The sequence below is a fragment of the Gossypium hirsutum genome, chromosome A10, assembly GCF_007990345.1.
Source record: "Gossypium hirsutum isolate 1008001.06 chromosome A10, Gossypium_hirsutum_v2.1, whole genome shotgun sequence".
Lineage (NCBI taxonomy): Eukaryota > Viridiplantae > Streptophyta > Magnoliopsida > Malvales > Malvaceae > Gossypium > Gossypium hirsutum.
This window is the reverse complement of record NC_053433.1, coordinates 17,617,065-17,629,292: the sequence shown is the minus strand read 5'-3', so window position 1 is coordinate 17,629,292 and position 12,228 is coordinate 17,617,065.

Sequence of the window (12,228 nt, the reverse complement as noted above, 5' to 3'; positions counted from 1 at the left end):
TTAATGCCTGAATTAAAATTTTATAGAATTAAGTAACCATTTATATAATTTACCCTAAAAATTATTACAAACTTCAATATTTGATCTAATTTTGAGTTTTGTAGCAGTAGCATTTGGTTAGGATGATAGTTGTGTAATACAATTTTGGTTTGCTCTTGTATCACTTATTGGAATTAATTGTTTATGTTTAATTAAATATCCTTATATAAAGATTTCAATAAAAAGCATCATATATTTTCTTCAAAGTAAAAAAGTTTTTAATTATGGGCTTCTTCATTTCTTGTTATTAGTAAAATTCAGTTTTCATTATTTTGATTTTGTTGATTTAAATTTACCAAATATTACTTCAATTTTTATTTATTTAATGCCCAACTGCAGTTTAGAAAGTCATTTGTTTTGTATATAGGAGAGTATTAAGTGAGGTGATGATAATTTCAACTTTTGAATTACTGAGATGGAAAATAGAATAGTAATAAGAAAACACCACACTACTACTATAGGATCATTATCATACATTTTCAACCCAATTTCTTGAATCAATGAATCTATTAGAATATATGTATATTGAAAATCTAAAGGATCAGTCATCTTTTTATTTGTTTGACATAAATTCATGCATGAGAAAAGGATGGTATTCTGACCTGTTTCAGATTCACAATTTCAAATTGAAGGTATCAAGATATCACCATCTAACAACTTCGAAATACACCAGCTTTACCAGATACCAAGACGTCTTTGACAAAAAAAAAAATTCAGAAGAACAGTGGGTTTGCTAACCATAGCTTGGTTTGAGAGGAAAAAGAAATTCCGTTTGCCCTTGCATTTGCCATTATGATCAAGTATGTATTGCAGAGAGGTTTAAAAGAAAACTATATTTATAAGCCAAAGCTCAAAAGATTGAAGAATTTAAGATTGTATCTCACAAAACCAATGCCAACACTAGTCAATAAATGTGAGTATTGCTGGATATCTACTTTGCTATATATATTCTGTACTAATGGGTATATTTGACAAAAACAACTCATATTTTATGCTATTTCACCTGCCCCCTCCACGTATTGTTTCACAATCCTCAAATTCAAATATATATATATATATATATCTTTTAATAATGTTTAAAAACTTATTTTTTAATGGGTCTATAAAACACGAAAGATTAATAATTAAATTTATCTCAATCAATATCTTGGGAAAACCAAAAAACTATTTTATAATTAAAATATTTTACAAATAATATATCGAATAACTACCCATTATTTAATACAATTTGTATAAATAAATTGATATTTTTATAACATTTGTAGGATTTTTTTTTAAAGGAACTGGTGGCCATTAAACTAAATTAAGGTATTATCTGATACAATTTGTAGGATTAAACATTGTGAAAGCTAAATATATATTGATTATCTTTTATCATTATTGTCATCGAAATACAATAAATTAGAAGTGGATACATCTAAGTAACGTTTGGTGAATTCTTACGTTATGATTTCAATGGAATATGATTATTAAGAATATGATTGTCAGAAAAGTTATTTTACAATATTTGACATAAATTGTAAGGTATTGATTAAAGTCCTAAAAAAGTTACATTATGCCGTTTGATTTACTAAGTACTTTATTAGAAATGTAATGATAATTTACGAATTTTCCTTTTTTAAATAAAATATAATATTCATATATTTAAAATTTATAATAAACTTTGTTCTTAACAAATATTTGGATTAATTATTTAATAATAAATTTTAATTGATCTTTTTTTTAAATTTATAATGTTAATTGAAAGCAAAATTATTTCAAATTTGTCCTACATATATTTTCTAAATATAATGAAGCAAATATAAAATCATGTATTTATACAAATTATTTTAGAATAAATTAAAAATGTTATGTATATATAATACTTATGAATAATCCGTTAAAGTAAAACAGAAAATCAAGGAAGAAGGTAATAGCTTCTTCTTTTTTATGTTTATTAATAGACTAATACCCTGAACCAATATAAAATAGGGTTAATTTTGTTTTAAATATTTTTTTAACTTTTCGATCTACATTGAAAAGTAACTTTCTCGCCATTTATCATTGGAATCAAATTGTTATGTTCATAGAAAAGTAATTCTCAAGAGAAACTTTGATTCCAAAAAAATGTAAATAAAATTTGAGATGCCAAACAATGGAATCACTTTTGAACTAATTAAATTCTCAGTAAAGTGACTACTTTCCATCATACCAAACGCTACCTTAGAATAAACATGTTTAAAGGTCGAACTATTCGTTTAAGTTTAAAGGTTCTTTCAAAAATTTAGGAGTATTTGGATCAAAACATTATGTTCAAAAAATTAGGTTCATTTAAAATATTTATTGGGTTCGAGCTCAAGCATTCAATCTTCAAAGTCCGAGCTTAACTTGGCTCAACCTTTTTCAAAGTCTGTAATTATTATATTATGTTATTTTTATATATGACGTAATTTATAGCACAAATTAAATTTATAGTAATATATAATAGTATATGCAAACATTGAAAAATGTTAGTTCCCTATGTATAAAATTTCGATAAATGAAAAATTATAAAATTTTCAAAAAATATAAAATTTTCAAAAACTTAAGAAAATAATATAGGCATATCTAAAAAGGGCTTGAGTTAGTTATTTGCAAATATGAGTAATCTTGATCAAAATTTTAAACTCATATTTCGGGTAAACTATGCTTAGGCAAGCATAAAGTGTTAAATCATGCTTAATCTTAAGCCGAGCAGCTCACGCTTAATCGACTTGATCAACTTTAGGCTAAACTTGAGTTCATATTTTTCAACCTCGTGTCAACTCGACTTGATTTAATTTATTGTTTATAGATAAAAATATATAAAATTATTTTATATTAATATTTATATATTTTTATAATTAAATTTAAATAAAATATTTTTTTTATTTTAAAAAAGTAAAATAGTCTTTTTGGGTGCACTTGGGCGAGCCAAATATTTTTAGAATTAAGTCTCAACTCGGCTTGGCCTATGAACATTTCTATTTAAGACCATATAAATAAAGATTAATGAATTTAGTTCTTAGTATATAATTTGGTTTTTGAAAAAAAATATTTTTTATTTTAAAATTATTTTTATATTTATTTTCATTTTAAAAAATTGAAAATTATGTTTGATAAATGGAAATATAATTTTTTTCAATAATGAAAATATGAAATCAAAATTGGTACTTATTTTTCTCTTTATAGAATAATGAGAATTAAAATAAAATAATCCTACATTTATATGGACTTGAACTAATGTTAGAAATTTGATATTTAAAAATCGTTAAAAAAAATTTTTGTGTTTATATGATTTTGAATTAGGGTTAATGCATCAATTAAATTTAAAGTTAATGTTGGAAAAATATATCATAAAAAACAGTTTTGTTGCACAACCAAATTGTTAAATTTTTCACAAAATCAGATCTTCATTGTGATATTTATAGCAATAAATTCACCAAATTTAATATCTATGTTTTTGAGCTAGGAAGAAATGTCAAAATTTGGATTTAGCATCTAAATCATTCCAGTTTTTAACAGAATGATCTTCTTTGCTATTCTCGAATTCTTGGATGCTTAGATGATGGACTCTATTTAAAAAATCTGACACAACTGAGACTATTTAGTGGGGAAACTTTTATAGGAACCCCAAAATTGAAATTTTCAATCTCACAAGTTTGAATTATAATTGCCAAGGACAGTGCAATTATAATCTCACAAATTTGTCCTACAAATACTTAATTGTCAAGGAAAGTGCAATTATAATCTCATAAATTTGTCCTACAAATACTTACAAAAAGTAGAATTTTTTTTTTATTTTAAGGAAATAAACCAAATAAATTGTTCACTAAAATTGATAGAATATCGTCATATGCACATGTGTATATTTCGACAACCTCTAGTCCCTATATATAAGAGAAAATGACAATAGTTCTATGTAACCTCCCAAACCCAACCTAGACATTATGACTAGATTGAGAAGGCTACATTAGCCACTGAAATGGCTAAGCTAACCTATGATACTTTTAAATATCTTAAATCGAGTTATTTTAGGAAAACTACGGTTGTACCTTGAAGTAAATAAAAAAAATTATTTATTTATTAGGCCATCTACACTTAAAGTTTGTTTTATCATTGGTAGTGATGTTTAAAAAAAAAACATTTGTTCGCCACTTTGCTTTATAAAAATTTGATGTCAACTAATGTAGGGGAAATTGATTAACAATGTCAGATTTTACTTAGGCCAGTTATGTAATATCCTGATTTTGGGCCTAGTCGGAATAGTGGTTTCGTGACCACAAAATCTTATTTTATGATTATTTTGAGGTCTATGATATGATTGCATGATTGTGTGAAAATTTCGTGAAGAAATTTTATGCATAAAGTGCTTAAATTGAAATTAGGGACTAAATCGAATAATTTGTAAAACTTGCATTCTAGAAGTTTCTAGTATGAAATTGTTTTGAAATATTAATTAGGAGGTCTTAAATAGAATTTTACCAATTTCTAAGTCTATGGACAAAAATTGGACATGGATGGAATTTTGGAAAGTTTAGTAGTAATGGCATTTTGGTCATTTAGGGGTAAAATGAATTAAAATACAAAATTTAAAAGCCAATTTTGCTCATCTTCAACCCCATGGCCGAATATAGCAAGGAGAAACCATGGCTAGGGTTTTTCAAGCTTCCAAGCTCGATTGTAAGTCCGTTCTAGCCTCGTTTTTAATGATTTTTACGTTTTTGGAGTCCCGGTAGCTCGATTAAGCTTATGCTAGCAATAATTTAACCTAGGGTTTATATTTGGAAAAATACCCATAGGTGAAATTTGTGTATTTTGGTGTTTTATGATAGAATATGAGGTTTTAAATTATGTTAGACAACTTGTGCTACTCGGTTTTAAGTGAAAACGAGCAAAAGGGCTTAATCGGTAAAAATACCTAATAGTCATAAGTACATGTTAGAGTGAGAATTTGATGTTGCCATAGAAGGGAAAAACGATCATCATGTCATAAAACATAAGAAAATAGGCTGAAGTTTAATTTACGAGCTTTGGGGCAAAAGTGTAAATATGCAAAAGTTTAGGGGCAAAATTGTAATTTTTCCAAAATATGATTTTGGGTCAATTTGAATAATGTTAGTCCTAATTAGACTATATTTTAAATGATAGAGCAAGGAAAATTGAAATTCGGGCTAAAATGGGGAAAATACCAAGTTGTGGATGAAATGGTAAAAGTAGCCATTTTCGCATACGAGGTAAGTTCATGTGTAAATAATGTAGCATAAATGTTATTTTTAAGTTATTAATGTTAATTATATGATATGCTGATTTTTAATCGTGAAATATTATGCTTTGTGGTTAATGTTGAGTAATATGCAAATTATGTTTACTACTTAATAAATATGAATTGCTACCGAGTATCGGTTCCGATATTCCATGGAAGACGGTAAAGATGTGAGATCGAGGAAAAAAGCCCGTTTGAACCTTAGGAATAGATTAGGATACAAGTGACATGTCACTAGGATATTTGGGCATCCGAACTCGTTGAGTTGAGTCCGAGTTCATTTATGGATGCGAGCGTCCGAACTCGTTGAGTTGAGCCCGAGTTTGTGAGATGTAACTAGGCATCCGAGCTCGTTGAGTTGAGTCCGAGTTCACTTATGGATGTGAACGCCCGAGCTCATTGAGTTGAGTCCGAGTTCGCTTATGGGCGGGTTACATAGTAGCTTGGCTACATATGTGGCACTTATGTGCAAACTTTCCATGTATCCGAATTATATTCCGATGTGTTCAACGGGTAAAGTTCTACTCAAATGGAGGAATACTCAAGATGAAAGGGACATATCGGTAAGTGTTGTGAAATGGATATTTTGAACAGGTATGTACTTAACCCTCGGGTTGAAAACTCGATATAACAACAATATGGTAAGATGATAAATGAAAATGTGATATGAATGTCTTGGTGATGATTATGCAAATGATGTTTTATGTTTGCTTATATGGTTATGTTACTTTCTATTTGCATGTGAACTTATTAAGCATTTATGCTTACTCCCTCCTTTTCATTCCTTGTAGTTTTGACAAGCCAGCTCGGAAATCGGGAACGGTCGGAGGCTCGCTCAAACTATCCGTATACCATCTTGGCATAATGGCTTGTATATTTTGAGTATGGCATGTATAGCATTATAATCATTTTGTATATATGGTCTTATGATATGGTTATTGAGTGGTATGGAAATGCTTGGTAATGATTAGCCATTGGAATGGCTAATCATGATCATATTTGGTGATATGTATGTCAAATTGCTAGCTAATCCATGGAAACCATGAAATAGGTAAAATTTACCATAAAATAGATTCAGACAGCATTAGTGACGTGAATTTGAAAAATCACTAAAAATAGTAGAAATTTAATTAAATAATGAATAAGTTATGGAATCGAAGCTTGATGAGTCTATTTTCATATGAAAGAAGCGAAATAGGTATATGAGCTATATTTTATGAGATGTTTAAATTTTTGTGAAACAGGGCCAGAGCGATTTCTGGATCCCCTGTTCTGACTTTGGAAATTCACCATAAATTTTACAAAGATAATTAGAAGTCATGCTTTATATGTACATATTCCTTATTGAGTCTAGTTTTATTAGAGACAAACGGAATAGTCGTTGAAGCTCTGTACAGGGAGATATATGATTCGTAATACACAGAGGTCAGAGTAGTTGAACCCTGAAACAGGGGAGACTTTAACTAATAAACTGTACTAATTGGCCCAACCAAAAAATTCTAGAAAAAAATTAGTAGATAGATATATGAGTCAAGTTTCATGAAAAATTTACGGAATTGGATTTCTAGTTTCGTAACTTGAGATATGATTTTTAAAGCAACTGTGATGCAGTTAGCTAGCTTGTCTGGAAATTTTAAAATGAATTGTATGAACTGTTTAATTAATGAATTAAGTCCGTTAACACCTCGTGTTCGACTCCGGCAACGGTCTCGGGTACGGGGCGTTACAAGTTATCATGCTTTTATCGATTATTACGTTTCAATAATCCTTGCATGTAAAAATCCCCAAATGAAAGTTACTAAGCCACAGACAGAAATACATAAAATTACATATCGAACCAATAAAAACTTATTAAAACACTTTATCTAAAACAATCTAATGTCCAAGGTGCTGCTCCGAATGTCGAGTCCAGTCCTATTCTTAAGGGTTACTTGAAAGGTTCAACGCTGTGGGGGAGTGAGCTTGTGAAAGCTCAGAGCAAATCGAACAATTATTTAAACAGATATAAATATCAAATTTAGTGAAACATAATAACATTAACAAAAGAACACAGAGCCATCATTAGAATTTTATATAATTGCATAGCCATTATCAAATCGATGTCAAATGGTATTACGAATGGGGTGATGCAAATGAAGCAACGCAAAAGTTTTTACCCAACCATCCGCTATACACCATGATTTTCTCAGAACCCGTCTACTGAACTCCAAACAATATGAGCCAAAGCTCGATGTGGATAAACCACTAGTATGGTAATGCAGATAATTTACCAAAATATATGCAGACAAGTTGTCAGTAACGATAATGCAAATAAACTGTCAATATATGCAGAAAAGCTTCCAGAAAAAAATGCGATAAATCACTCAATCCCTTTAAATCTCCGGTGCAATGTCACATCCCAAAAACTGTGTTAGTAGGAATTGGGTTAGTTAACCAAGAGTGACAAACCCTATTTTAAAAAAGTGTAGTAGGAGATGTGTCAAGTAAATTAATATGTTTTAGTGGATAGGTGTCCTAGTTTTGTGCTTGAGGTTCTGTGTTTGATTCATTTTCCTTGACTTTTGAGTATTTTTGTTCCTACAGCTAACTTATCATGTTTAGGTTATCTTTAATTTTTCGTGAGTTGTTAGTAAGAATGAGTCTGCTTGTTTAGCGGTTAAGATTTAACCTTCCTTGTAATTCCAAGTTTGAATTTTGTCGGGTCCAAAACTAAATTAATTTTTGTTCTTTTCTTATTGTGCTGCCCAAGTTATCAGGAACTGGGTCAAACTCAAATTTTTAACAACCTGACAGGATAATAGTTAAATCTGATAGGTTAGGATAATGTTGTAAATATTTTATTTTTTTTGTTTTAAATTTTTTAAGTATTATTCCCTAAAATTTTCTCTCTTCTGTCATCTAATTCCTCCACATTTCACTCTAATGTCGTTTCCCTCTTCCCCATGCTCTCTATTTTCTATTTTTTTCCATTTTGTTTCTGGGATTTCCTCTCTGACTTTTTGCTCTTTTCTTTTTCTTTTTTTTTGTTTTTTTTTCAAATTTATCATATTCCTCTATTACAAACCTTAGCGATTTTTCTTTCCCTAATCCTTTCTTTCTTGCCGCCCTTTTCTTCCATTTTTATCTTGTTTGATTAGTGTCGTTGTCCACTCTAATCTATTTTGACCGTACGTGGTAGGAATTCTGGTATAGTATTCGTACTCTTTCTGTAGGTAATATCTATTCTTTTCTTAGAAGTGTTACTTGTCTATTTAATTTGGTGTTGTTCTGGTTGTTTCTATAATCTTCATTAGGTGAGGAACGTGAGTTACTTAATCCTCCAGTGCATTAGGTGCTATCAAAACTGATGTGTTTTTGAGTAAGTGATCGAATGCCAAGTTTAGGGGCTAGTTTTGTTAAGCAAACAAGTGTCAAATGTTTAAAATCAGTTTTTAGTGTTTCTTTCTAAGTAAGTGATTTTGTTGTGGTTGTCGTGAATGAAGATCTTAGAAGTTGTAATGGCCCACTCACATTGAGTTCTTTATCTTCTAGCGTGGAAGCATTAAACCTTTTCAATGCATTCCTATAAAATTTCCTCATGGTTTTACTTGAAAGTTTTTAAACTAGTAAATGTACTTGATTTGGTTACATAGCTACATAATTGTGCTAGAAAATTTTGACTAAGTTTGTCAAAGTTAACTACAGATACTAGTGTTAGAGAGTACCTCCAAATTCTCATATGTCTTTTAAGAGTGGTAGGAAAGACATGGCATTACGTTAAAAATACTTCCAAATTATGAAATGTTCAAAAATGATTCAGATGGTTTAGGAGATCTATTGTTCTCTCATACATGTCCGCGGACAACTTGATTTTGAGCAGTACTCCTACATGGTGGATTAACAATGAAAGAGGGTTGCATTCTATGTCTAGCCACTCATACTTGTCATAATAATGTTTCTTGAGGTTTTGTAGTTGTTGCTTGAAAGTAGCTACTTGTTTAACTAGATTAGGGTCAAGGTATGAGTATTGGACTTGTTGATGTGCTATGGGTATAGTGGTGTCATATCGATGTTAACTAGATTCATTATCAACATACGAGTGATGAGCTAGTTGATTTTGTTGTTGTGATCCTTTATTTTCTACTCTCACTTTTATGTCATATAGTTAACATTTATGTAACAACCCATTTTCGCTGAGATTGGAACAGTGGTTTCGGGACCACAAATCTTAGTCAAAAATTTAAAAAGTTATTTTATTTTATGGTTGGCATCAGGATAGGAAGGTCACATGAAAATTTCGATGCGAAAATTTTATTGATTGTGTGGTTAATTAGGTAAAGGACTAAATTGCATAAAATGCAAAAGTTTTATTCTAGTAGCTATAGGTATCAAATAGCTATGGAATTCAAAACTTAAGGTCCTTAAATGGTAATTAAACCATGAAGGGTAGTTAGTAAATATTTTAATGACTCATCCATGGAAAAATTAGAAATAGCTAAGGACTAAATTGGAAATCACTAAATTAAAAGATAACAAATAATTAAGAAGAAGAAAAATAATTAAAAAATTATCATCTTTTCTATTCATATTCATCCCCAAAATTTCTATGGAAACCCTAGGAGAGAGGATGAAAACTTTTCAAACTCAATAAGGTATGAAATCAAGTCCAATTTTTAATGATTTTTATTTTTTTGGAATCGGGATAACCTAATCTCTCTATTTAGGGGATTAATTTGAAAAGTTATCATGGTATAAAATTTGGGTCATGGATGAATATGCTGAAAATTAGAAATTTATGGTAGAAAATGAAAGTTTGTTCATAGATAAAACAACTTTTACAAAGTAATTTTTGATGAAAACTTGATTTAGGGACTAAAATGAAAAAATGGTAAAATCCATGGAACATTATGAAATTTTTGAAATGGATGTGCTGTAAATGTAGTAAATGAATTTCGGCTAAGCTTGGAAAGAGGGTTAAATTTCATGAATTTCATTTTTCGAGCCTAGAGACAAAATCAGAATTTTTGAAAAGAATAGGAGCAAAATGGTAATTTTGCCTAGGACGTAATAGAACGCAAATGTGATTGAAATGTGATAGAATAATAGTTAAATTTATCCATATAAATCTGGAAAGACCAATCACCAAATTAGATCGAGGAAAGCAAAAGGTTTTGGATTAGTAGAAATTTAAAAATGAATCATTTTCAAGGTAAGTTCGTGTAACTTAAAAAAAATGTATGTTAATATGTTTTAATTGGATTGTATGATTTTGCTGTTATGTATGAGATGATATATATATTGATATAGTTTTAAGTTGTGTAATATGGACAAATTATTGAGTTCCGGTCGAATGTTGAATTTTGATGGGTTAAAAAAAATAGTACATATGTTACAAATAGAATTTAGCCCGGACGGGTAATTCTAATGTAAGCCCTCTTGAGTTAGGTTATAAATTGGATTTAGCCCGGATGGGTAATCCATATTAAGCTCTTTAGAGCATATGCTACGGATAGGATTTAGCCTGGACTGGTAATCCTACGGTAAAATGTACGAATCAAAGGTGTGCCTTTAATTATGTACCCAATAGGTACTTTTGCACATGTATATATTACCTGAACATCCATCGAGATTTCAATAGTTCGACAGAAAATACTTTTGAAGAAGTGGAAAGATGAAATTAATGAAAGCTTGTAATGTGATGAGCTCATCTATGTTTATTTGATATTCATATAAATTTATGTGACTAACTTGTTTGAATAAGTGCATGTTGTTAGGTAACTTACTCAAAATTGATGGAATATGTATGTATGTGTGCTTGTGTTAATAAATAAAACCAGTAAGTTTATTTTCCGTTATACGAACTTACTAAAATGCTTACTCCAATTATTTTTCCCTGTTTTATAGTGCTCAAAGCTCGCGAAGGTTGAAAGTCAGTCGGAGCAGTTATCACACTATCCACTATCTCGTTTTGGTATAACTAGAAATCTCATTTTGGTATAATGGCATGTATAAGCTTAGTTGGCCAATGATTAATTGTTGTTTTGTAAACTAGCCATTGGAATGGTTAGAAATGGTCATTTTGATACACTTGTAATGTCATGCTATGCTATCTTCACATATATTAGGTAAATGTTTAAGTGTCTCCATCAAATGGATTAGTCCATGGTAAAATTATAAACATGTATGCATGTGGTGGTATGCCTTGTAAATGATGAAATTTGCTTGAGATGGATGCTTGAAATGGTTGAATTGTATTTGGTGTGTTTTAGTGCAGGAAATGGTAAATTTGGGTGACAAATGAGGCTAGGAAATAGCTTAATTTTGTCCACACGAGCAAGCACACAGGCTCGGCCTATCCCATGGGCATGTGGTCCGGCCGTGTGTCCCCTGCATCTTGAAAATGAGAAACAGAATGCTCAGAATTGGGCACACGGGTAGAGACATGAGTGTGTGTCTCAGCGTGTGGTTGACACTGCCTTGGACACGGGTGTGTTACACTGTAACGCCCCCTTTACCCGAGACCGTCTCCGGAGTCGAGCACGAGGCATTACTAAACTTATTTGAGCACTTAAACAAATTCAAACAATTTATATCACACTTTCCAGACAAGCTGTCCAACTATGTTACAGATGCAAAAAAATCATATCTCGAGTTACAAAACTCAAAATCCAAATCCGTAAATTTTCCCCGAATTTAGGCTCATATATCTACTTACTAATTTTTTTCTAGAATTTTTGGTTGGGCCAATTAGTACATTTTATTAGTTGAAGTCTCCCCTATTTTAGGGTTCGGCTGCTCTGATCCCTGTGCACTACAAACCAAATTTCTCCATGTACAGAATTCAAATAACCAAGCCGTTTATTTTTCTTAAAAATAGACTCAATAAAGAATCCATAAATATATAGTATGACTCCTAAATTTTTTTGTACAATTTTTAATGATTTTTA